Raw genomic sequence first — 25,704 nt, forward strand, 5'->3', positions numbered from 1 at the left:
CTCTACCCTAAAATTTAATGAACAGACACTGCAATTAAATAGAGTTGGGAAGTTCCTGTTGTGACTCAGTGGAAACAAAACTGACTAGTATCCGTGAGGATATGAGTTTGATCCCTGGCCTCGCTCAGTGGGTTAAGGATCTGGCATTGCCATGAACTGTGGTGTAGGTGGCAGATGATGTTCGGATCTGGCATTGCTGTGGCTGTAGTGTAGGCTGGCAGCTGCAGCTCTGGTTTGACACCTAGCCTGGGAACCTCCATATGCCTGCAGGAGCAGCCCTAAAAATAAATAAATAAATAGAATTGGGAGGCCAGCAGAGGGAGCTCTAATACCCTGTGATGATAGCAGAGCTCAACAGCTAATGAAGTCATGGGCCATTTACTACAGCACTCTCTGTTTTCTTTTCCTTCTATAAAAACATTCTCCTTTCTTGCTGTGTGGGGACTTGCACGTGGCTCTCCATGGCTGCAGATCCTGAATTGCAATTCTCTGCTGATCTCAAGTAAACCCATCTTTGGTGGAGAAATATTTGGCAGATGATTTGTTTTAGGTCAACGGTAGAAATAGCAGTTATGTGTTTCAATCTTTTTATATGCAGCAATACACTCTGAACTCCTAGACTGTTCATTTAGCAAGACAGCGACAAGAAGTGTCCTTGGTCCCTACTTGCTATATATGTTTGTGTGAATATATGTGCTGGGCAGACATATGGGAAAGAATGGGGGAAGCAGTGACCTCTACTCCCAAGAGAATAAGAGCCCTTTGGGTTTCTAAGTACCAAGCCTCCATAATCCTAGAAAGAATAAACAGGACTTTACGGGTTGCTGTGGGCTAAGAGCTTCCTAATAGACATCTTAACTTTTACTTTTGAAAAGAGGATAACTTGAGTTCAGAAGGCAAAGGCAGTAGTAGATGAACCCAGAGTGGGAATAAAGGGAAGGAAAAGAAACAGAGGCTTTGGGTCAAGGAGAAAGGGAGTCATTTACTCTTGAACAGATGGCACTTCTGACTGTCTCCCTCACACTATTCCCAGGATTTATCTGTGTCCCAGAGAGTTTCTGGGTCCATCAGCCATAGGCTCTACTACTGAGAGGAACATCTTAAAAGTGCCCTGCAGTGGTGGCTAAAACAGAGAACCCACCCCCAAAATATTCTTTCCAAGGAAGCCTTCCTGCCACATGAGTGGTATCATTGTCACACAGGGACTTCAGAGCACTGAACACCACTTACTTGTGGAACTGCAATAGAACACATCCCAGAATACTTCTAAGACCTGTGCAATCACTAGCATCCATTAGGTGGAGAGGGAGCTGGAGTGCATATGTAAACAGCTCCTTGTAGGAAACTGCCCTCAGCAGGAAACCCCTTTTCTTGTCACTTTAGAAGAGCTATGTTTTCACTAACTTTTAAACCAGGAACCCTTATGCTCTACTCATCTCTGGCCCAAGCACACCTTTCTAATTGTTTAATCACACAATACCTTCACCAAACGTGGTTTTTTCTGTAGATCAAAGAAGTAGAAATGAAGAATAAGTAATCAACAGATGTTCAGCTCTCTTTGCTAGCTTCCCCTTCAATAATCTCATGAACAAACCGTGTGACCAAACTGTGAACAAGCAAGCATCTGAAGAAAGATCACAAGAAGTTGACAAGCCTGCATGACAAGCCTACATGTAGTGGGGGAAGGTGATGATTCTGACCCCCTAGCACAGAGATTAGCTGAGATTACTTCTCTTTTCCTCTTTAAAATTTTCATAGCTGAGAAGAATCTTTGGAAGAGGTTTTTTTGGGAGACACCATATCCTCAGATTGCCAGCATTTTGATTAAATGAAATTTTCCCTTCTACCAACATTTGTCTTTGTAGAGTACTGTTTTTGAGTGGCGAGTAGTTGGACCTAATTCAACAACACCTATAGACTCTGGAGGTGAACTGAAACAATGTGCATACTGAGTATAGGGCAGACAGAGATTCCCTTTTCTTTTATTTATTTCTTCCATATGTCAGGTGCTAGTCTAAGCGTTTTCCCATATTAACATTTAGTAATGATGGAGAAGTTGAGATTTCTGCTCAAGGTGAGATCCAATAAGCCTTAGAGCATATGAGTGTGCTTGCAGGATGTGGGCAGAGTAGAAACTATAAGGAACCAAGTGGAGTATAAGCAAGTGATAGACAAGAAGCATTCTGTTAAGACATCAAATAAGTTTTTTGATCCTAGTAGGACTATAGACGATATGGCATTCTCTAAAGTCTTTCTCCGTTCATAAGACTAGAAATAATATGAAGGCAGAGATCCTGTTGGCTTTATTCAACACAATACAACTTGGGAAATAAAGCTCACCTATATAACTCAGCCCAGGAGACACAGGAAATAAGCAAGAGCTGATTGTTCAATGAATGAATCCCCCCAAACACAGAAATGAGGGAGACTTGAACTGTTACAATAGGACACCAAGCCTTACAGTCCCTTGATTAGTTGGCTACATTGTTGACCTATATTTAAGCAGATCTATAAACAAAAGAACAATTTCACTTCCTTAGGGCCCACAGCAGAGGAAATGGCAATGAGCAAAGAGCAGAGTCCTTGGCTTCCCTTTTTCAGAATCTTCTAGGCCATGATCATTGGTGCCTCTGTGGACAGCCTCTGTCTGCAGATCAGAGCACCATTGCCAGTTGCCAAGAGGAACTTTCTCTGAGGCTTCTGGAAGAGGAATCCATGCTGCTGTGGCTTTTGCTGCTGGTTCTAGGTGAGTGGGTACCACAGAGCAGAACGTGGACAGGAGGGAGTATTTAACTTACCCCAGAGTGCTAGGCTCAGATGCTCACAGAAGTTCCCCTTGGGTTCTGCCCTCAGGCATCTCTAGGGTTAGAAGGGATTGGGCAAACTTTCCTTAGAATATGAGCCTCTAGCTTCTTAAATAAAAATTTAGCAGTATGTCAAAATAAAAATGATAGTAGAAATGTTAATATTTACTGAATGCTCACTCCTAATTTACATGTACTAAGTATTTTCATCTTACACTAAGTACTACTAAGTAGAATTTGTGTCAGAATTGAAAAATATATGAAATCTACTGGCATCATCTAATAAAACACATCAAAATGCTAAATAGGAGAAATCATGTGGTGACAACAGGTGCCAAAGGTATTCGAATAGGTATTAAAAGCCAATATCTATTCCTAAAATAAGTATTGCAGAACTGAAGACTACTTACTTAGCATAACAAAGAACACTTATTCTAGATTGACAGCCGATATTACACACAACAGAACAGCACTAAAATTTCCATTCAAGTCAGAAATAGAACCAAGATGCTTACTATAATTATAATTTGTAATAGTTTAAAATTTTGCCAACACACTCAACATTAGCAGGAAAAGTGAGAGGCATACACATTGGGAAGCAACATTAAAAAATATATTATTCATTCTTTATTCACTCCCACCACATTTATTTAGCACTTGCCTGTTTGCTAAGGTGTTCTGAACTTTGCAGTTTCTACTGTTGATTAAATCTTCTATGTGGTATAGGTAGAACAGTGTGAATATGAAATTAATTAGTAAGATTCAAGATAAGCATTCAAAACAATGACATCTTTGAATATTATCAAATACTAGTTTGAGGTTAGGTGAAGAAATCCATCTAAAGTAGCCATGGAGTTCCCGTCGTGGCGCAGGGGAAAGAAATCCAACTAGGATCCATGAGGTTGCGGGTTCGATCCCTGGCCTCACTCATTGGGTTAAGGATCTGACGTTGCCATGAGCTGTGGTGTAGGTCACAGATGCGGCTCGGATCTGGCATTGCTATGGCTGTGGCGTATGGCATAGGCCAGTGGCTACAGCTCTGATTAGACCCCTAGCCTGGGAAACCCCATATGCTGCAGGTGCAGCCCTAAAAAGGACAAAAAGACAAAAAAAAAGTAGCCATAAAAGTGAAAAAATAGGAGTGATAAAGGTATTTTTTTTGACCTATAAGAGGAAATCTATAAAACTGTACAAAGAAAACTTCAATGAATCAAGACATGTCATTAGTTTGGATAGGAGCACTAGAGTAGAAATGTTATAAAGATGTCAGTTCTCCCCAAGTTGATTTATAGATTCTAATAATTTCAATCAAACTACCTGAAGAATTTTCCTTGTAACTCAATAAAATGTTCAAAAATGTATCTGGAAAAATCTATTGGTGAGAATATCAAAGAATCGATTTTTTAAAAGAGCAATGTTGAAAATCTAATTCATATATTTCAAAAATAGATTCTACAACAACATGAAAGAGATGATGTTATGAGTATAGGATATAAAAAATAGATGAATAGAAAGTAATAGACATCTATAAACATATTTAATTACTTATCAGCTTAATTTATGATAGCCATCACTACACAAAAGATATTTACAGCTCCACCATAAATTTCAAAGTAAAATAGATAATACACCAGAGATAAGTGTATTTTTTAAATTCTCAAAAATATGATGGAAAATGAATTAAGGTTATATTGGATTTTTATACAGATTATGTCTTCCTAAATATTGAAGTAGTAGAAAATTTGGAGAAGATTTTATAAAATAAACTTGTGATATTTCCATATTATGATAATGACATGACTAGAGTAAAAATGAATATTGCCTTTGAAAAATATTTGCAGCAAATATGGCAAAGAGTTGAGATATAATATAAAGAATTCATATAAATTGGCAAGAAAACTTGAAAATATTTTGGGTAAATGGATAAAGAATATGATTATCTAATAAAAAGCACTTCCTCCAGCAGCTGCTTACTTGAGGCACCAGCTTCATAAAAAACATTGTTTATCCCTAAAACTGAGAATAATACCTAGCACATAGCTAGCACTCAATTAATATTTCTTGTACAAATAAGTAAATCTGTTAAAGAAACACAGATATGAAACATGGAGGTACAGTTTACAGTCATCAAAGTTGCAACAACCACAGTGACCCCAAAAGGCTAAATGCTAATTTCCCAATGTGGGAAGATTGAAACAGGTACAGTCATAAATTGCTCCTGGTAACAGAAGGGGTAAACCATATTTGGGCAGCCAGTTAAAAATGGCATATATTTTGACTCAGTAAACCCAGTTTCTGGAATCTAAAAGGGGTAAGCATGGAGAAAATAAAATATATAGTGATGTTCATTGTATTTATTATGATAAAATAATAATGTAGAAATGAAAGCAGAATTCTAAGCTATACCTTAACATGCACCAAAATTAGGTTAAGATAGTCCATGTACAAGAAAAATATCAAGGAAAGTGAAACGAACTATGGAATTGAAAGTATATATGGACTGCTAGGCTTTTAAAAATATAAATAATAATTAAAATCTTTGAAAATGATGAGAGTTTCAGATTTCAATTCTGGAAATAGGCTTAGCATTTTTCCTCTAAAGTATCCCTGTTTTATTGCAAAATTACATAAATGGTCTTTTCTTACTTAATAAAAGGGAGAAGTTTGATACCCATTTCTGTGTCCCTGCAATTATCTATCCTCCCCCTCTCATACACCCATCACACTATCTTGCAATTGCTTATCCACTTAGTGTCTCCTCCATTCGACTCTAAGTTTCTTGAGGATAGAGGCAATATTTTAGTCTTGGTAACTCTCATATTTAGACTCACTCCTGGCACAGTAAGTATTCACCAAATGCTTATTGAATGAATGAGTGAATGAGCAAGGAAGTTGCTTCCACTGAGTGCCCTTGCAAAAGGCCAAGCCCTAGGTAAGGACTTGGTGAGATCGGACTTCTGCTAAACCCTCCTCTGGACACCAGAGCCAAACCAGAGAGCAGGTAGGGGAGACCAGGGCCAAGAAAAGGGAAGAGCTAAACGTCTTTCTTCACTGTCCTCCTGGCCTCTGCTATTCCACACTAGCTTCTGGGACAAAAAAAGAGAACAGCTGAGTAGCCAAGAGGTCCTGATGATGAACTGGAGAAGTGTCCATCATGTGTAGTGACAGGGTGACATAGAGAAGACAGAGAAAGGCAGAGCAAGTGCGAGTGTGCAGCCGAGGAAGGGGTCCCCGCGCTTTGCTGGTTTCTCATGCCTCTCTCTCTCTCTTGCAGTTCCTGGCTGAGGATAGCCCTGTAAGTTCCTCTCTTTTTCTTCTTCATGGCTTTGGAGTTATAGTGCCCAGCACAAGAGCCTAGAGAAGTTTGTACCACTCCTTCTCCCAACAGCTGCAAGGAAATGTCCTTTTTCCCCTACACCCAGCCATTCTGGTTCTGTCTACCTTTCTGTTCCTGGAACCTTCCTGCTCTGCTCTGCTTAAGAGTTTGCTTTCTGAAACAAACAGCCCAATTGAAAAATGCTCAGAAGACCTAAATTGACATTTATCCACAAAGACATATGGAGTGCCAGAAGGCCCATGAAAAGATGCTCAACATTGCTAATTACTAGAGAAATGCAAATCAAAACTACAATTAGGTACCACCTTATACCAGTCAGAATGGCCATCATTAATAAGTCTACAAATAACAATGGCTGGAGAAAAGGGAACACTTCTACATTGTTGGTGGGAATGTAAATTGGTACAACCACTGTGAAAACAGTATGGAGGTTCCTCAGAAAACTAAAAATAAAACTACCATATGATCCAGCGATCCTAGTCCTGGGCATGTATCTGGACAAAACCATAATTTAAAAGGACACATGCACCTATATGTTCATTGCAGGACTATTCACAATAGACAAGACATGGAAACAGCCTAAAGATCCATCAACAGATGAACAGATTAAGAGGATGTGGTACAGATACACAATGGAATACTACTCAGACATAAAAAATAACAAAATAATGCCATTTGAAACAACACGGATGCAAGTAGAGATTCTCATACTAAGTGAAATAAGTCAGAAAGAGAAAGACAAATACCATATGATATCATATATATGTGGAATCTAAAATATGGCACAAACAAACCTATCTATACAATAGAAACAGACGCAGGAACTTAGAGAACAGATCTGTGGTTGCCAAGGGGGAGGGGAAGGTAGTGGGATAGACTGGGAGTTTTGGGTTAGTAGATGCAAACTGTTACATTTAGAATAGATAAGCAATAAGGTCCTACTGTATAACACAGGAACTATTTCCACTTTCCTGGGTTAGACCATGATGGAAAATAATATAAGAGAAGAATGTGTATATATGTATGACTCAGTCATTTTGCTGTACAGCAGAAATGGGCCCAATATTGCAAATCAACTATAATTAAAAAATTATGAAAGAGTTTGCTTCGTGACCTCTTCTGCAAAAGGAGGAGGGCACACCTGAAAAAGGAAGTGCAGCCAGGAGACAATGTCTTCACCTGGTCAGAGGTGTACTAAGGCTCCTGGGGGCTTTCCAGATGGAAGTCCCTATTAGAAACAAGGAGGCAGCTCTGGAAGAAATATTCCCAGGAACTGTCTCATCCAAATCTTTGATCCAGCTCAGGACAAACTCCCATCATGCCATCGTTTTTACCTACAAACCCATTATTTGATATACCCTGTTTCGGCTACTTACCTACTAGTCTGAGCAAGAGTCAGAGCGTTTTGGGTGTGGAAGGAGGAAATGCTTATTCATTTGTCAGATTCATTTCAGGCTCTGATATTCATAAAGAATCATACAAGAAAGTCCCATGACTACCCCTGAGTAATGTGGGCTCCCCCCTTCCTTAGCAACCACTAAGCAAGAGATGAGGGTTTTGCAGCCTATCCAAACTTAAGGTCTCTCTCTTCCTTCCTTCCTTCCTTCCTTCCTTCCTTCCTTCCTTCCTTTTTTCTTTCTTTCCTTTTTTTTTTCTTTTTAGGGCTACACCTGCAGCATATCGAAGTTCCCAGGCAAGGGGTCAAAGAAGAACTGCAGCTGCTGGCCTACACCACAGCTCACAGCAACACTGGATCCTTAACCCACTGAGCGAGGCCAGGGGTCAAACCATGTCCTCATGGATACTAGTTGGGTTCCTTACCACTGAGCCACAACAGGAACTCTTCTCCTTCTCTTTCTTTCTCAAGCAGAGAGCATCATTTAGTAGAAAGAGTATGGTCCTAAAATTCAGCCAATGAGGATCAAATCCTATCTTTGCTACATTCTAGCTTTGTGACCATGGGCAAAATAGCCTGAGCCTCAGTTGTTGGTTTACACATCGGACACAATGATGATGACCCTCTCGGTATTAGTAAGGATTCAGTGACCTCATCTAAAGGGTATAACTAGATGCCTGGTGCCCAGAGGAAACTTGACTCCTGCAAGTTCCTTCCATCAGCTGCCCACACAAAAGCTGTGCCTGCTGCTCTTCCATCCACCATGGACCATCATCTTCCAAGGTGAAGTGATAATGATGACATGCTCCCTCTACCCTGTAAGAAAGTGAGCATGATGAACCTATGAGGCTAAAAATTTACTTTCAAGTGCTATTCAAGAGATATGTGCTGGAAAGCCCCTGTACAGTACCTTGAACTTGAGGGCCCATGACTTTATGCACCTGGCAGTCCCTTCAAGCGAGGAGGAAGAGAGTCAGGCTTCAGAAGTCACCTGCTCCTGAGTGAAAAGTCAGTTTGTGAGGAAAAAGCAAAATTGTCAGAGGAAGCTATAAGCAGATAGGCTTTGTGGGAAAGTGGATGCAAGAGAGCAACAGGCACATGGAGGAGGGATACCTCAGGTGTGAATTGAGTCCATCTGCAGTCTCTTACAGACTGGCTGATTCTCCAGGTCCCACACTTTATCTGTGAAGGAAATACAATGATTCTGAGATGCTGGGGAAGGGAGGGAAGAGAACTGAATGAAATGATTTACTACAAGGGTGGGAAAAGACATGCTGTTTTACAAGGAACTCAAGCTTCATCGTACCAAAAGCAGTCTCCAGCAACAATGGCTTATGTAACTGCCCAGCTTTCTGGGGAAGATTATGTATTTCTGTGGGAAAGAACGTCAAACCTTGTAAGGATGGAAGTTCAAGGGAATGACTACCCTCCAGGGGTAGCAGAGTTCAATGCAGACAAGACTTGTCATGGAGTGGGGAGACACAGGGTGTGCTTATCAGGCTTCCCTAGGAAGTTATGGGTAGAAACTGATAATTCAGTGGTGTCAATGAGATGGGTGCTAATTCTGTTGACCTGGTTCTGCAAGACCTGTGCTGAGAATACAAATGAGTCTCCCCAGGTGTTCTGAGTCTCACTGCCCTGGTATTATATTTGTTCTCTCTAGACCTGTTTTCACTTCCTGTGCTGACAGCCAACATCCTCATGGCCAACCAAGGGGAGTCCAGTGACCCCATCTGTGAGACTCAGCTCTCTCTACAGCAGTCAGATGTCCAAATCCAATTCCACTTCTTCAGAAATGACTGGGCCCTGGGGTCAGTTTGGAGCAGTTCCTCAAATGTCCAGATCACCGCCATGTGGGGAGAAGGCTCAGGGTCTCACTGGCACAAGGCACAGATGGTGTCAGTAAGTCCCTGGCACTTATAGAAACAAAGCCAGCAATCCCAAATCATGTGCATAGTGAGTTTTGGTAAAAAGGGACATGGAGGCTGGAAAAATGAGGGTAGAGCAGGGCATCATTTAGAACTTAGCTCCTTCTTCTCCCATAAGGTGGGAATGAGGGTCTATTCCAGAGAGAGTCTGCTGCTGTCCTAAGCTCCCCTCATTTCTCTTCTTTTTTTTAAATTTATTTTTTATTGTTATTTCCCCCAACACACTTTTTTTTCCCACTGTACAGCATGGGGACCCAGTTATACCTACATGTATACATAATTTTTTCTCCCATTGTCATGCTGCGTTTTAAGTATCTAGACATGGTTCTCGGTGCTACACAGAAGGATCTCATTATTAACCCATTCCAAAAGCAATAATTTGCATCCATTAACCCCAAGCTCCCAATCCCTCCCACTCCCTCCCCCTCCCCTCCCTCCCCCTGGGCAACCATAAGTCTATTCTCCAAGGTCATGATTTTCTTTTCTGTGGAAAAGTTCATTTGTGCTGTGTATTAGATACCAGATATGAGTGATATCATATGGTATTTGTCATTCTCTTTCTGACTTACTTCACTCAGTATGAGAGTCTCTAGTTCCATCCATGTTGCTGTAAATGGCATTATGTCATTCTTTTTTATGGCTAAGTAGTATTCCATTATATATATATAACCACATCTTCCTAATCCAGCCATCTGTTAATGGATATTTGGGTTGTTTCCATGTCTTGGCTATTGTGAATAGAGCTGCAATGAACATGCAGGTGCATGTGCTTTTTAAGGAAAATTTTGTCCAGATATATGCCCAAGAGTGAGATTGCTGGATCATATGGTAGTTCTATGTATAGATTTCTAAGGTATCTCCATACTGTTCTCCATAGTGGCTATACCAGCTTACATTTCCACCAACAGTGCAGAAGGGTTCTCTTTTCTCCACACCCCCTCCAGCACTTGTTTTTTGTGGACTTATTAATGATGGCCATTCTTACTGGTATGAGATGGTATCGCATGGTAATTTTGATTTGCATTTCTCTAATAATCAGGGATGTGGAGCATTTTTTCATGTGCTTGTTGGCCATCTGTTTATCTTCCTTGGAGAAATGTCTATTCAGATCTTTTGCCCATTTTTCCGTTGGGTTGTTGGCTTTTTTGCTATTGAGTTGTATAAGTTGATTATACATTCTAGAGATTAAGCCCTGGTCAGTTGCATCATTTGAAACTATTTTCTCCCATTCCTGTAAGTTGTCTTTTTGTTTTCTTTTTGGTTTCTTTTGCTGTGCAAAGCTTATCAGTTTGATTAGGTCCTATTGATTTATTTTTGCTTTTATTTCTATTGCTTTGGGAGTCCTCTCATTTCTAATAATGCTTTAGTACTGGAATGGTTATCAAGAGACCTCAGGAATCACAAAACGTCAGAAAATCCACCCCTTTCCTTTTAACTTTACCTTTCCTATTATGAAATAATCAGATATATACTGAGTGCCCATAATTATGCTATAGAGTCTGGGTAGAATACAAATAGAGTGCCAGGCATAATCACTACGGGCAGGGAGCTGACAGAGAAATAGCCTCATACCAAACCGAACACTCTAGGGGTTGAGAGAAGACAGACCCATTTTATATCAGGACAATTAGAGAAGATAAAATTGAAGCGGGGGGGGGTCTTGAGGTAGATTTAAAATGAAGGGAGAGAAGCAACTTATCATCTTGTATGATGCCACTTTAAAGGAGGGCTAATATTTTCCATCATCCTTCCTAGTGCTCAACACAAGACTTGAATTCATTGTCGCACAGACCAAGCCCCGGAATTTTTCCCTGGAGTTGCCCACCCTACCCCCCTAGAGGAATCAGCCTCCTGAAGTGAGCACATCATAAGTCGAGGAGCCTCAAATGACTAAAGGCTGAGAAGTGAGGATCTCACCTTCCCCAGAAATACCCTAAAAATTGACACCCACCCTCCTCAATTCCTACTCTGGTTTTGCTCTAAATTTTCCAACCCATCTGCTGTCATTTATAGGGCAGTACAAACCAGTTCAGCCTTGATGTTTCCCGGAGTCAGGCCTCACCTGCTGTCTCCTGTCCACACAGGGATCCCTGTGTCTTTTGTCTCCATGGAAACGCTACCTCCAAGGGGGCAGGTGGTTGAAGAGAAGATGCTGGCTGGTCCTTGTCTGCTCTGAGTCTGAAGGCACAGGGGGCATCATGTTTTCCTGACACAGAGAGGACACAAAGGGGAGCCTGGAGAGGAAAACTTGGCTTTTCTAGGTAACAAATCATTGTTATCACTGAAAGCCAGGCTGGGGGACTCTATTGTACAGCTGACAATTGCTACAGCCTCATTCAGAGTGTGGTGGTGAACTTCACCATGGGAGGTGAGATTCACCCTCTTGCAGTTCACCCAGAGGCTCTCAAACTGGGCTCAGGGATCCTACTGGGTGATGAGAACACTTTAAGATAGCCAGAGGGACCCGAGGTATGAAGAGCTAATTCTTTTCTGACAAAGGCCGACCTCCCAAAATAAATAGCTGCCTTAGGGAAGCTACAAATTTGGTAGAAAAAAAAATAAGAAGAGAGTAAAATGAAAGCAATGACAGAACACTGTTGCAGTCAGCAAGCTGGAGGAAACCTTCATCCTCACAGCTCTGGGGTAAAGGCCGACACCAGTTCTGTCCAATATGGTGGCCACTGGTCACGTTGCGCTTATTTACATTTAAATTAACTAAAATAAAAATACACTCCTTCATTCACACTAGTCACATTTCAAGTGGCTACCACACAGGACAGTACAGATGTAGGATGTTTTCACTGTTGCAGGAAGTTCTGTTGGACAGCTCTGCTCTAATGATTGAATCTGAAATGTGGGGTCAGTGAGATCTGAGAGTGGTTGGGGATGTGTTATGCTGAGGGGATGCAGGGGAGGTGGTGAACAGTCAATCAAGCAGAGAGGACCCTCTCTGACAGCCCACTGTCTTCCTCAAATCCAATGTCTCGTCCTGTCCTTGCCTTCAGGTCTCCCGGGGCCCAGGCTGCCATGGGGGAAGTGGTGGAGCTTCACTGTGAGGCCCAGAGGGGCTCTCCCCCAAGCCTGTACCAGTTCTATCATGAGGATGTCACCCTGCGGAGCAGCTCAGCATCCTCTGGAGAAGGAACATCCCACAACCTCTCTGCAGAACATTCTGGAAAATCCTGTGTCAGGCCAACAATAGCCTAGGAGCCCAGCCCAGTGAGGCAGTGCTTTTCAATGTCATTCAGCTTGAGCCTTGGCTATGGGCTCTCTTTCAAAAGATAAACTCCAAGCATGCCAGTGTATGAGGAAGAGTATTTCGTGAAGACTGGATTTCCTCAGTGACTTACAGTGGAAACAGAGACAGGAGGTCATGAAAATTAGTTGCTAGCCTCCCACTAGCCTGAGAGGAGTGGGCTACACTCCAGGGCATTGGACAAATAACTGAACATCACTTAACCATTTCAAACTAAGGCAAAATGCACTGGAACGCCTGCCCGATTCCGCACTTCACACCCCTTCCTCTGGAGTATCTTCAGGATTCCAGCCTGAGTCCCTGACCTCTGAGCCTCACCCACAGAACACTCTCCTCAGAGGTCCCCTAGGACAAAGGCCATGCCACCTTCTGGTTGCAGTGACTGGGGGACGCTGCTTGGTTTCCTGGCAACTACTGCTCTGTTTTTTACCTGTGGCTCCAGAGGAAGTCAGGTTTGTAACTTCTGCTTTCACTCTTTGTGGCTCCATCATTGATTATCACCAAAAGTGCTGCTGTGTGGACCAGACAGAATACACTAATCTTGGGAGCTGTCACCCAGTGGGTGGGGCTGCCAGATTAAATTAACCCTCCAAGAATGTGCTTTACATATGTGGGGTCAAGTGAGACTGATTGCACATTTACATTTATTTCAAGAGAGCCCTTTAACAAAAATAGCTATTTATTAGAAGCAATCTCTATGGAGATGCACAAATAAGAGAAATACAACAGGAAGCTAGATTTTAAAAGAAATAATCTGAGTATTCCAAGTATTATAGAATATAATGCAATGTGTGTATATATGTATATATTTATATTTTTATTGAAGTGTAGCTGACTTACAATATTGTGTTTCTGTGGTTATATATAAACCAGTATATATTCTCTTTCATATTCTTTTCCATGATCCTCTATTACAGGATACTAAATGTAGTTCCCTGGGTTATAGAGCAAGACCTTGTTATTTATCTATTTTATACATAGCTGTTTGCATGCATTAATCCCAAGCTCCTACTTTATCCCTCCCCCACCCCTCTCCCCTTTGGTAACCATAAGTTTGTTTTCTATGTCTGTGAGTCTGTTTCTGTTTTGTAAATAAATTTGTGTCATATTTCAGATTCTATGTAAGTGATACTGTAGCGTACTGGTCCTCCTCTTTCTGATAAATCCCAGATCCATCCATGTTGCCACAATGGCATTTTTTCTTTCTTTTTAAGGCTGAGTAGTATGTATATGAGTACTATACACATACACACAATGGATACTTTATCCATTCATTCATCTGTTGTTGATGGACATTTAGGTTGCTTTCATGTCTTGGCTATTGTGAGTAGTGAACATTAGGGTGCATGTATATTTTCTAGTCAGAGTTTTCTTCAGATATATGCCCTGGACTGGAATTGCTGGATCATATGGCAACTCTATTTTTAGTTTTTTAAGGAACATCCACACTCTCTTCCATAGCAGCTGCACCAATTTACTTTCCCACAAACAATGTAGAAGTGTTCCCTTTTCTCCACACCCTCTCCAGGATTTGTTACTTGTAGACTTCTTAGTGATAGCCATTCTGACCTGTGTAAGGTGGTACTTCATTGCAGTTTTGATTTGCATTTCTTTAATAATTAGCGATGTTGAGCATCTTTTCTTGTGCCCTTTGGAAATCCATACGCCATCTTTGGAGTAATGTCTATTTAGGTCTTCTTCCCATTTTTTGATTGGGTTTTTTGTTTTTTGTTATTGAGTTGTATGAGCTGTTTGTATGTTTTTGAAACTAAGCCTTTGTTGGATGCATCCTTTGTAAATATTTTCTCCCAGTCCGTAAGTAGTCTTTTTGTTTTGTTTATTATGTTTTTGTTTACCTTGGCTGGGTGAAATCTTTTAAGTTTGATTAGGTCGCATTTGTTTATTTTTGCTTTTATTGATATTGCCTTGGGAGATCAACCTAAGAAAACATTGCTATGATTTACGTCAGAGAATGTTTTGCCTATGTTCTCTTCTAGGAGTTTTATGTTGTCATGTCTTATATCTAAGTCTTTAAGCCATTCTGAGTTTACTTTTGTGTATTCATGTGAGAGTGTGTTCTAACTTTATTGATTTACATGTTGTCGTCTAGCTTTCCCAACACAACTTGCTGAAGAGACTGTCTTTTCTCCATACAATGTGTATATGAGTATAGTATATAACTGGCATATTAATATAACTGTTATATTGTAACATACATTATTATAATTATATGTGATAATATATTACATAATAGAAAAAGCATTGGACTGGAAGTAAAGAGAAGTTCTAGCCACAGTTTTGCCACTTCTGGGAGCAAGATATATTAAAAACCTATAAAAATAATTTGCTCTCTCTGAGCTTCATTTTCTTTCTCCCAAAATGGGGCTATTAATGCACCCTCTTCTTGCCATCATAGAGGCATTCTGAGGATGATGTAAGATAAAGAATCATTTTAGATAAAATGTGTTACCTCATTTACTCCTTTAGTTATACCCCAATTCATTCCATGAGGGACTTCAGAAAGCTTGTGACAAAAACCATGTAAAATCAGAGAAGAATGAATTGTGAATAGAGAATCAAGCCCATGACAAACATTAATAGATGGAAGTCAGCCACAGCTTGCTTGCTTCAACTTGTGCTCACACAAAGAGAAGTCCCAGGCTGCCCCTTTTGGTAACAGGATGGTGCTGACTGCCCCAAGCCCACCTCTTCCCCCAAAGAAGATTCTACGGGGCACACAAAGCCATCTAACAGTTTGACAATAGTCAATCAGATATCACTACCTCGACTCCAAAAAGTCACTTATTCTAGAATTAATGTAGGCTAGGTCTTTTACCCACAATAAAATAATCACATTTTCTCTTCCAATTCAGTCCCCTCCCATCACCTTTTTCAGTTCTCAAACCTAAGAAGAGCTGTTAATCTTAAGAGAGGCTTTTGATGTTTCTCTTTGGGGAACCTGTTCAGTTCTTTTACCTTTTTTGGAAAGGCTCTTGTAATGTTATGCCACAATGCATGTAGTAGATGGATTAGTGACACTGAGCCTATTGGTACCAAGGACAGCTCTTCCATCCTTAAGGGCCTCCCAGATATCCAGCAAGCTCACAGAAAGACAAATGCCAAAATTAGGGGAAATCCTTCCTAACATCTAGGAAAGGGAAGGGATCCCAGCCTCTTTTTAGTATCCCTCAATCACAAAATAAACTTATTAAAATGCCCCGTTCCAAGAGTCTCCAGAGCGAAATGTTGTCCCCACAAAGCTCCTGAGCAGAGGGACAAAACGGAGCCTGGTACACACCAAACGAGTGGTTGTAGATCTCCATGGCTCTTAAGGGCATTTAGAGAGTTTGGAACTGCCCTACCTGGAGGAGAGAGAAAGGAAGAAGATAGACTCCAGCAGGGTGAAGGCTACCTCCATGCTGAGGGATCCCAATACAATTGATGCTTATTTCATTTAAATATTCACTTTTAAAACTTTCCAGGAGGGACTGTATTTCGCTTGTGCAAAGCAAATCAGTGGTGGCCAAGTAATTAAAATCCTCGAGAATTCAAAATCATGGGCCCCTTAATTTCAAAATCAAGTATGTCCTGAATTTATGTTATAGGATTTCTCTGAACTGTGTCTACAGAATCATAGCCTCTTACATCTGGAAGAAACCAGGTCAAAAATCACATGGTACATCTCCAGGGGAAGCCATTCACCTTGTCATCTATATAGACAGCATCCCATAGAGTTGAGCAGCATGACCCTGGATTCAATAAATCTGTCTACACAACAGAATCATCATAGAATACAACAAAAGAAAAAATCTCACCCCACCCCAGATTTGCTGAATCTAAATTTCTAGAAATGAGGGCCAAGAAACAGTATTTATGTAAGTTCCCTGGGTAATGCAAACACACAACCAGGTTAGGGTTAGTTTGGGCTAATTAGTAAAATTAACAACAACAATAATACAAATGATAGTAGCAAATATTGAGTGCTTACTGTGTGCCAAATAATGTTATCATCACTTAGCATGCATTGACTAATTTAATCTGCATATGAGAGGTCTTATGATTATTACTCTTTTCCCCATTTCACAAACAGAGAAACAGAGATTCAGGAATGTTGAGGAACCCTAAAATGACCCAACTACAAGCTGGCTGAGGACGTGTGGTCCCAGAGCTCTTGTTTAATGCACCTCACTATACTCCCAAGGTCTACAGATGTTAAGTGACTCACTTAGGTTACCCAGCCAGTAGCAAAATCCCTAAATTTCCAGGTGTAAAACACCTGCTGTCTGCCCTTGGGAAGACAGGCATTTTGCATATCTCATTCATTCCACTGATTCAGTGCCAGGCACAATGCCAGGAGCTAGAGACACAGTGGAACAGTCAGGAACTTACTGCCAAGGGTTAACACATGCAGGGGCTCATGCGGAATGTGGGATGCTTCTCCTCACTGTAAACTTGCCAGCAAGTGGCCTTCTTGACCATCATCTACTGATATGTGAAATGAGTGGACTCTTTCTATGCCAAATCCACACTAAAGAGAGCTTCCCTCTGGCAAACACGAGTTTGCTGCCTCTCAGGAGTGGGTTTTGGTGCCAGGCCCCACAGGTGAGGCCTCTAGGTCTAGCCCACATGTGTGTGTTGGTTCATTTATTCAACAGCTAGAGTGCATGGACTGTGAGCTAAGGAGGCTGGACTTCTCCTTCTGACTTATTCAGCACTCAAAAAAAAAAAAAAGAATTTTGGAAATGGCACAAAAATAGAAATTTGAACATGCCGTTTCTGCATCTCTCTCACTTTCTGAGACTAAGCTCATGCTATTTCAGGAAAAACCCCTTCTCCCAGCCCCACCCTTCCATCCCTGTCTGATTCCTATATGTCAATTCATATGTCACTGTCTCTGAGTTGTCTCAGTAACTGTTCTCCCAACCCTGCTTTCAGAAATAATAATGAATATCATAATTCTTAATGATAATAATAGCTAATCCTTAACATAGCACTTACTTTGTGCTGGGTACTCTTCTAAAGGCTCAATGTATGTTGACTGATTGTATAGAGTATTGTGTACATATAAGGGAATTAGGCACTGAGAGGGTAAGAAAGTGAAATGAGGTCACACAGCTAGTAAATGACAAAGCCTAGTTTTGAAACCACAAGTTTAGCTCCGGAATCAATACAAAACTGCCATAGAGTTAAGGCAATATTTTATGATATATTTTGGGATTCCAAAAAAAACCGCTTTAAGTGTAAACTAAAAACTCATGGTGATTTTTTATATATATTCACATAATTATAATCCATTTTCTTCCTGTATATTGTAAGCACTGTTCTTGTCTAAGACTTCATCTCATTCAGAGTTTGAATCTTTTTCTGAACCACTTTAGCCAGCAGCAGTATTCACAGGCACCTTTAGATTTAATAATTCTGAGGCATATCAGAGAGTGCAGAGCTTTATTTAAAGTCCAAGTTCCTTTTTTTCCCCTTGATTAAATTATGTGTTACTGAAACTTAAGTATCTTTTCTGGGACAGTAGCCCAATATTATGGAAAGATACTTACAGATTCTATATCTTTGAGGGAAATGAGCAATGCTATTGATGAATATTTCCAACTATCTGATTATTTTTCTCTGAATTTGACTCAGACATACTCAATTGAGATTTGTCTTGGTCATACCAGACCTCAGGGGGTGCCCCAATGAGCTTCCCCAAACTGCTCGTGCACAGGCGTATCAAGCAGCAGGCTACCAAACTTGCAAGACCCTGTGCCTATCTGGGTTCAGGATCCTCTGAAACTGTCTACACTTCAGCCCCTTTGCTGTCTTTCTTCCCCTCCAAATTCACGGTACCAAGGATTAAAACATACTTCTGTGCTCTCAGAAACCTGTCCAGCCCAGATCTCCGTGAACGCCTCTGCTGCAGCTCACCTAACCCAGCCAGGGACCAGGAGCCCATGGAAAGCAATGATGAGTACTGAGGAAAGATGTAGGGATGAGGTGAGGCTTGCATGGATGTTCCAGTCTTCCCAGGTCCTGCCGAGGCTCGTTTGGGGTTTCCAAGATAAGTATGAAGCATGTGGTCAGAAAAAGTGCCAATGTGAGCCCTTGGCCACCATGTTCTTCCTAACCGTGTCCCCTTTCTCAGTGAATCCAGCGTGTGTGTGTTTTTTCCCCCAGGTCTGGAGCACCCATCTGAAGATTTAGGCAGTGCTTATTTTTTAAATTAAGGTATAGTTGATTTACAATGTTGTGCCAGTTTCTACTGTACAGCAAAGTTACTCAGTTATATATATATATATATATATATATATATATATATATATATGCATTCCCTTATATTATCTTCCATCATGGTCTATCCTAAGAGACTAGATATAGGTCCCTGTGCTATAAAGCAGGACCTCATTTCTTATCCATTCTATTTTTTTAAATCCAGTCTAAATGTGGTAGTTTGTATCTACAAACCCAAAACTCCCAATCCATCCCGCTCCCTGCCCTCTCACCCTTGGCAACCACAAGTCTGTTCTCTATGTGTGTGAGTCTGTTTCTGTTCTGTAGGTAGGTTCATTTGTGCTACATTTTAGATTCCACATATGAGTGATGTCATGTGGTATTTGTCTTTCTCTTTCTGATGGGGCAGTGCTTCTGTCTTTGCTGGAGCGGAAGGGGAAAGTGAGCTGCTGGACACAGCGGAGTTCTTCAGAGCAGTCACTTCTGCCCCTAGGCAATCATCACTCTGCACAGGAGAAGAAAATTAGGTCTCTCCTGATGATTGCATCTTTCAGAGCCTCTATTGTGTCTCTTTCCTGTCTTGGGACAGAGGCTGAAATCCTGGGGGATGAAATTTAAGGACTGGGCTATAAGAGGCTGGTTGTCTCTCACTGCTCATGATTTTCTAATTTCCTCCCCAGCAGAGCACCTCGGAACACGTCTCGGAGGCAAAGTGGGTCTATGTTCCTGGCTTTTCTCTTCTCTTTATTCTCCCTAAATGAAGCAGGTGGTTCAATGTATTAGACACAGTGGGCCCTCAACAAAACATCAGCCTTCTTTTTCTTCATGAGCTTTTTCCTCCTCAGGACTCCTCTGCTGTCTATTTAGAGGTGAAGAAAGAACAGCCCACAGCAGCCTCAGCTGAGCAGCAGTAAAAGGAACCTGTAGTTGGAGCTCTTCTTAAGAAGTCTGAAAATCAGGAGTTCCCATCGTGGCACGCGGAAACAAATCCGACTAGGAACCATGAGGTTGAGGGTTCGATCCCTGGCCTTGCTCAGGGGGTTGGGGATCCAGCGTTGCTGTGAGCTGTGGTGTAGGTCACAGACATGGCTTGGATCTGGCATTGCTGTGGCTGTGGGGTAGGCTGACAGTTGTAGCTCCGATTAGACCCCTAGCCTGGGACCCTGCATATGCTGCAGGTGCGGCCCTAAAAAGACAAAAAAAAAAAAGTCTGAAAATCAGATAATAACAGATCTTCAGACTTGGTAATGGTATTTATTCTGGAGCTGAATCTCAGCTTCTGCTTTCAAATGGTGCATGTGCTCCCCAATTAACCACAGTATCTGCCGCTTGGTATTGTTTCCTTGAATCTGAGCCAAGTGACAGCTGCCATTTAGTCCCTCAAACATCCAATTATTTACTCACAATAGACTTAAGAAAAGAGTGCCTCTTTTACCCATGTCTCTGGCAAAAGTAGGAAAATAAAAGACAGAAAAAGAAGAGTCTGTGGTTTCAAGAAGAGATCATTTCCTTGTAAAAGTAAAAAGTATTCCTATATATATGCAAATAAAGTGTGTCTTTGTTGATTAAATACAAATAAAGATACCATTATAAAACATATTATAGCAAGAATTATGATAGGCTAGAGGAAGATGCATGTTGAAGAAATTAATGAACTAAAAAATAAAGAACTGAACTTTAAAGAGGGCTGCTTTTTAGTGTTCATAAATTAAATATCACCACTATAAAATGCAGTTATGTGCTCAGTAGGAAACAAAGAGTTTTCCAAGTACAAAAACTTTCACAGAGGGTAAATCTATAAAAGAATGTCTATTGAGGGCAAAAATATTATGTTTCCTGAAGAGAATCAAGCGTTGGCTGATGTTTGGGAAGTTGAAAATATGTTCTAAGAGCTGAAAGGCTAAGTGCAGAAAAATTTTTAACTAACACATGGTATTTTCTACAGCAGTTTATAAAAGTATAAATAAAAATACTGCACCTGGAATAGCTATATTTATTTTGATATTGTTTAGAATTAAGAGGGGATTAAAAGCTTTGTTCATGATGCTAAGAGTGTACTGAGATAAGTTATAGCGCATAGGAGTTCTGTGTACCAAACCACCCTAAAACTTAATGGCTTAAATCAAGTTCCGCTTATTTATCTTACGATGTGGCAGCACAGTAACTTGGCCTGGGTTTATCTCTACAGTTGTTCAGACCAGGGCAGTGCTGGACTGCTCATTGGCTGGACTCGCGCATTTCTGCTATCAGCTGATAGTTGGGTTTGGGCTGACCGGTTTATAGCAAAGCAGTGAAGGCAGAAGCATGCAAAACTTCCTGAGACTTTCAGAACTCTCACATCTTTGCTTCTGCCTCTCTTTATTGGTCAAGACACAAGGCCAGACCACATTCATTTTATGCAAGAAGCTACAAAGTCACTTAAAAGTTCCCAGATGTAGCTTGAAGAGAGTTTGTGGCCATTTTTGCATTTACCACAATTTTGAAAAGTGAACTTAGTCTGGACAAAATTAGTGAGAAAAAATACAAATAGGCTCCCACAGTGGTCAGTGCAGTCAACTTGCTCGGCTTTGCAATGATAAAGAATTAAATTCAGGATTTCCCGTCATGGTGCAGTGGAAATGAATCTGACTGGGATCCATGAGGATGCAGGTTCAATCCCTGGCCTCGCTAAGTGAGTTAGGGATCTGGTGTTGCCATGAGCTGTGGCGTAGGTCACAGGTGCGGCTTGGATCTGGTGTTGCTATGGCTGTGGTGTGGACTGGCAGCTGTAGCTCAGACTCGACATCTAGTCTGGGAAACTCCCTATGCTATGGGTGCAGCCCTAAAAAGACAAAAAAAAATTAAATTCTATAATTACATTATTCATGAGAAATCACTCTATACTAAAAAAGAACACATCTCAAACTCAGTAATTAAAATCATGAGCCAGATAAATTCCTGGGATTATGAACCCAGGTCAGTACCTTACTTGATGAGTAAGATGCAGAGTATGTTGGTATGTATATGTGAATTTTAGGTGGTTTACTTGTGACATGATACCAAAGAGAACTGAAAGAAAATAACTTGTTCATGTCATGGACCTTGGCTCCCCACCAAAGACTAGATCAAATACTTGACCTTTTTAGCGGATGATACCATCCATTTAAACACTATTTCTCCGGGAAACGTTCATTAGTAATTACCCCAAATTGTTACCCTATTCGTTAAAATCAGGTTCTAGGAGTTCCCCTCGTGGCTTAGTGGAAACAAATCTGACTAGCATCCATGAGGACGCAGGTTCAATCCCTGGTCTCGCCCAGTGGGTTAAGCATTGCGGTGAGCTGTGGCTTAGGTTGCAGATAAAGCTTGGATCCTGCATTGCTGTGGCTGTGGTGTAGGCCAGCAGCTACAGCTCTGATTTGACCCCTAGCCTGGGAACCTCCATATGCCTCAGGTGTGGCCCTCAAAAGACAAAAATAAAAATAAAAATAAAATTAGGTTCTAGAAAGAAAAGGGAGGGATTGAACTATGTATCCCAAATTATGGATCTGAAAAACAAATTAAAAAAAAAAAATCTGGAGTTCCTGTCGTGGCGCAGTGGTTAACGAATCCGACTAGAAACCATGAGGTTGCGGGTTCGGTCCCTGCCCTTGCTCAGTGGGTTAACGATCCGGCGTTGCCGTGACTTGTGGTGTAGGTTGCAGACGCGGCTCGGATCCCGCATTGCTGTGGCTCTGCTGTAGGCCGGTGGCTACAGCTCCGATTCGACCCCTAGCCTGGGAATCTCCATATGCCGCGGGAGCGGCCCAAGGAATAGCAACAACAACAACAACAAAAAGACAAAAAAAAAAAAGACAAAAAAAACCAAACCAAAACAAAAACAAAAACAAAAAAAAAAATCTGAAAATAAACCAGCGTGGTTAAATTGGTCTTTTCCAATGAATGGGATAGTGGGGATAAAGAGTTACAAATTGAAATAACTGAAGAGTAAGGCAACATAACACTGAAAAACAAATATAGCAATATAGGAATGCCAGAACTCCAAACATCTCAGAAGTAGTTCTCCTAACTATAAAAATCTTTGTGCAAAGTTTCTATCCTTTATCAGAGATGCTTACATTTGCAAATAGCTATTTGACTTTATTAAAAAAAAAAACTAAATATTACGGCCATTTATTTCTTTCTTCCAATTTTACTGATATAGAATTGGCATACAGCCTTATATAAGTTTAAGGTGTACAGTATAATGACCTGACTTACATGCATCTTGAAATGATTACCATAATAAGTTTTAGTAAACAGCCATTAGCTCATAGAAGTACAAAATTAAAGAAATAGCAAAAACGTTTAACTTCGGATGAAAATCATTAGGATTTGCTCTCTTAACTTTCATATGTTAACATACAGTAGTGTTAATTGCATTTTTCATATTTTATATTATATCCCTCATACTTATTTTTATTATAACTAGAAGTTTGTACCTTTTGGTTACCTTCATCCAATTCCCCCTCTCCCCTGAGCCCCTCCTTGCCTCTGTTAACCACAAATCTGATCTCATTTCTATGAGTTTGAAGTATAATTGACCTACAATATACTACTATTTGTTCCTGTTACAGATCATAGCGATGTGATATTTCTATATATTTCAAATGATCACCATGATAAATCTAGTTACCATTTGTCATCATACAGCAATATTATCTAACTATTGACAATATTGACAGTATTTCACACACTGGGAGTTTGTACCTCTTAATTTCCCTCATTGACAATATTGACAATATTTCACACACAGGGAGTTTGTACCTCTTAATTTCCCTCATCTATTTGTATTCTCCCCCACCCCCTCCCCCTCTGGCAACCACTTTTTTCTGCTCTGTATGTATGACTCCTTTCTTTCTTTCTTTCCTTCTTTCTTTCCTTCCTTCCTTCCTCTTTCTTTCTTTCTTTCTTTCTTTCTTTCTTTTTCTTTCTTTCTTTCTTTCTTTCTTTCTTTCTTTCTTTCTTTCTTTCTTTCTTTCTTTCTTTCTTTCTTTCCTTCTTTTTCTTCCCTTCTTTCTTTCTTTCTTTCTTCCTTTCTTTCTTCCTTTCTTGGCCTCCAGTGGCATGTAGAAGTTCTCTAGTCAAGGCTCAAACCGATAACACAGCAACAACCCAGGCTGCTGCAGTGACAATGCTGGATCCTTAACCTGCTGGGCTACAGAAGAACTCAGTGTATGACTGTTTCAGTTTAGTTATGTCTGTTTGTTTTGTTTTTTAGCTTCCACATATAAGTGAATCATACAGCATTTGTCTTTTTTAGACTTACTTCACTTACCATAAAACCCCCTGGGGCCATTCATGTATGGCCATTGGCAAATTTCATTCTTCTTTATAGCTGAGTAATACTTCATTATATATATCACATCTTTATCCATTCATCTATTGATGGGCACTTAGGTAGTATCCATATCTTGGCTACTATAAATGGTAGTGTGATGAATGTAGGGGCGCATATATCTTTTGAATTAGTATTTCAGTTTTCTTCTGATAAATATCCAAGAAAGAATTGCTGGATCATATAGTAGGTCTATTTTTCATTTTTGAGGAATTGCCAGGCCAGTTAAATATTACAAAGTTTACAAAACTGAATCTTATGTTGCCTATATAATGTGAAAAGTAAATTCTGATGCTGATTTCTTGTTGCAGAAGAAAATGTGTCAGGTTTCCAGTTCCCAACTGAGAAATAATAAATAATGACAGAAGAAAATTATGTCTGTATTCCAATTTGTATTTTTCAAATTTGGATTTTAAATATGATCTCCCTTTTTACACATGCTTGTATTATGGTACACACACATCCAATATTTTGGCAAAATAATTAAATTTTTCTTGAATATAGCAATTGATTTATCTCACACCGGACTTTCTTCACTCTGCATTGCCTGCCTGACTCCCATAGGCTTTGAATTCACACCCATGGAGATAGGCTGAGTCAGATTAAAACAGATGCCAAGGACACTAATCAATGAAAAGCTATTAAAAACAGAGTGAATTGGTAAAATGTAAACTTACCCCACTCTCATAGAGAGCAGGCTCCCATGAAATATTTTTAAAAATACATCTCTCCAAAGCAGCTTTCTCTCTATCGAGGTTTTTGTGATATGCAGTTCCAGCTAAAATTGGGTAGTTAACAGACAAAATTTAGAACCAATGCATGGCTTAATGCTGTTTACCAGTGATGAATGATTCTACTTTGGGATCTAAGTTTTAAATTCTTTCACAGACAGCCTCCCAATGATTTGTCTGGTTTGGAAAATTACAAAATCTAACTAAAAAGTCATGGTTTTTAAGTTTTCATTTTGCTGATTCTTTCTAAAAATGTTGTGGCTAGGAGTTCCCATTGTGGTATAGTGGAAACAAATCCGACTAGGAACCACGAGGTTGTGTATTCAATCCCTGGCCTCGACCAGTGGGTTAGGGATCTGGAATTGCCATGAGCTGTGGTGTAGGTCACAGACGTGGCTCGGATCTGGCATTGCTGTGGCTGTGGCACAGGCTGGTGGCAATAGCTCCAATTAGACCCCTAGCCTGGGAACCTCCATATGTCACGGGTGCAGCCCTAAAAAGACAAAAAAAAAAAAAAATGTTGTGGCCAATGGAAGAGAAGTAGTAGAAAATCAGTTTCAACATATAAACAAAATCCAAAACAGTATCTCATTTTCCCTTCCAAATAAGTGTTGGGCCCTCCTAACATTTGCAGGTTCCAAGGCAAGAGTACACATGGAGGTCTTCAGGGTCTA

General features: G+C 40.4%; 1 long non-coding RNA gene across 3 annotated transcripts; it reads left to right on the top strand.

Annotated features, from left to right (window-relative positions):
- LOC106510124 lies at positions 2,532–19,991 on the top strand. Of its 3 annotated transcripts, XR_002343392.1 has the most exons (6): positions 2,532–2,746; positions 6,079–6,099; positions 11,550–11,726; positions 12,471–13,173; positions 18,594–18,940; positions 19,789–19,991. It is a non-coding gene; the product is annotated as an uncharacterized LOC106510124 (long non-coding RNA). The 3 variants fall into 3 exon arrangements; XR_002343391.1 differs by lacking the exon at positions 6,079–6,099 and having other exon boundaries at positions 19,789–19,990; XR_001308325.2 differs by lacking the exon at positions 6,079–6,099 and having other exon boundaries at positions 2,533–2,746; positions 18,594–18,709; positions 19,789–19,990.

The sequence above is a fragment of the Sus scrofa genome, chromosome 4 (genome assembly GCF_000003025.6).
Source record: "Sus scrofa isolate TJ Tabasco breed Duroc chromosome 4, Sscrofa11.1, whole genome shotgun sequence".
Lineage (NCBI taxonomy): Eukaryota > Metazoa > Chordata > Mammalia > Artiodactyla > Suidae > Sus > Sus scrofa.